Below are 2071 nucleotides of genomic sequence, written 5' to 3'. Positions count from 1 at the left end.
AAAAAAACATCAAGACAAAAAAAGAAAAGCCTATAGATAGTTCAAGGTCTGTTTGTTGACCGTTCGGAGTGTTTTCTAGTGCAGTCTGATGGGATGCCACCCCCTAGCCCTACAGTCTATTTTTGCTCCCCTTGCTGCTCTGTTGCATGCCCTTAGTGTTTTCTCCAAGTGTGATGGGGTCAGATCGGGCACAATTCACGTGTGGTGTCCAGTGTTGTCCCAAGTAGCACTATGGGTCAGTGAAGGATGTCATGTCTCCTGATGGGGCCAGCCTGTGCATTGGCTGCTCTGAGCAGGAATATATTTGTCGGGGCTTGGAGGACCACGATGTGCTCCACTCTCTCTCGCTTCCTCACACACAGAGCTCCTGTGTTCTCTGATCAGACGTGTCCCTCTCCCTGAGCAGCTTCAGTGCTGTCTTCTGAAGTGAATTCTTTGAGGGCTGTGGCGTGTCCATGTAGTTGGAATTGGGGCCGGCCCCACAGCCCTCTCTATTGGTTCAATGTTTCATGCCAGTATGTTGCATTCATGTCTTGGTGAACTGGGTTGAAGTCTTTTCCCTCTCTCCCTGTGGAGATATAAACAACACCCTCACTTGGCTGGGTTAGTGCCCTGTTCCCCCACTACCCATGTCCTTTTCTTTCTTTCCCCTCCTTTTAAGTTGGCTACCATATGTATCCCTGGATTTGGTTTGGCCCCTGTCATACTACCTGGACCTCACCCCAGGAATGTATGTATATAATAGTGTTTTACCTATGCCCCTTTGGCATTTGTAAGCTTACTGCAGTGGACTTATGTTGTACTTGTCCTTTTGTGCTTGGCTTAATTCACTTAGCATCATTTCCTCAAGTTCTTCCCATGTAGCGATGTGCTTCATGCATTCATCACTGCTCATTCGTGAAGCGTAGTATTCAGTTGTATGTACGTAGCACACTTTTATTTGTTTGTTTTTAACAATTAGAGTTTTATTTGCTTGTTTTCTGCATTTAAAGTATTCTTCAATAACATCCTTGGCTTGAGATTCTTTGCCATTGTCCTTACAACCACACAACTGCAACCAGCCATTTCTGGAGGTTTCCTTCTCTATCAGTTGTGCAGAGGCCTACCCACTCTCCCATTTTCTTGTTGCCATCCACCTTAATGACGTCGATGTGGTGCTCGGCACACAGGGCCTCCACACACCTGACATCCACAGGCCCATCACAGGTGGATGCAAGCACATAAAGATGAGCTTGGCACTTGTCTAAGGCTTTGGCAGCTTCGCGAATTCCACGTGCTAAGCCATCGTGGATGAGGTGGTCTTCAGCACCTCTTGTAAAGCAGTGTTAGCATCCATTACACCTCCGGCAGCAATGCCTTCCTCGGCCATGGCGGTAGGTTACCAGTGGGACCGAATCTTGAACACACCAGAGCCTCCATCTCCACACAGCTCTGCGGGGACAGGGAAAGAGGCATACCACATTTTTTTAATCCATTCGTCTGTTGATGGAAATATGGGTTGTATTCAACTCCTTGCAATTGTGAAATGTGCCTCGATGAACATTGGAGCAGAAATGTCTGGTTGTGGTTTGTTTCTTGCCTCTTCTGGGTATATGCCCAGTAGAGGGGATTACTGGGTCGTAAGGTAGCTCGATTTCCATCTGTTTTAGATATTGCCAAATCGATTTCCATAGTGGCTGTACATACCTACAGGTCCACTAGCAGTGGACGAGGGTTACTCTCTCACCACAGCCCCTCCAATACTTGTTACTTTCTGATTTTTAGAATTGGGCTATCCTTGAGGGCGTTAGGTGGTATCTCAGTTGTTTTAATTTGCATTTATCTTATGGCTAAAGATAGGGAACATTTTCTCATATGTTTATTGGCCATTCAGATTTCTGCCCCTGTGAAACTTCTTTTCTGGTCCTTTGCCCACCTCCTTAGTGGGAAATTAGTTTTTGTCTTTTTGGAAGCTAGCAGAGTATTGTAGATTTTAGAAATAAGACTTTTGTCTGATGTGTCATTGCTAAAGATGTTTCCCCAGTCGGTGGACTCTCATTACTTTCTTGGTGAATTCTTTTGATGTACACAG

General features: G+C 45.7%; 1 pseudogene; it reads right to left on the bottom strand.

The window, feature by feature from the left end:
• The window catches only part of LOC105978309, a 27168-nt pseudogene extending 25799 nt beyond the window's left edge, over window positions 1-1369 (bottom strand).
• Window positions 1370-2071: the final 702 nt, after the last annotated feature.

This window comes from Echinops telfairi, unplaced genomic scaffold (genome assembly GCF_000313985.2).
Source record: "Echinops telfairi isolate 266 unplaced genomic scaffold, ASM31398v2 ScPeMD7_443;HRSCAF=831, whole genome shotgun sequence".
Lineage (NCBI taxonomy): Eukaryota > Metazoa > Chordata > Mammalia > Afrosoricida > Tenrecidae > Echinops > Echinops telfairi.
This window is presented reverse-complemented; position numbering and strand designations above follow the sequence as displayed.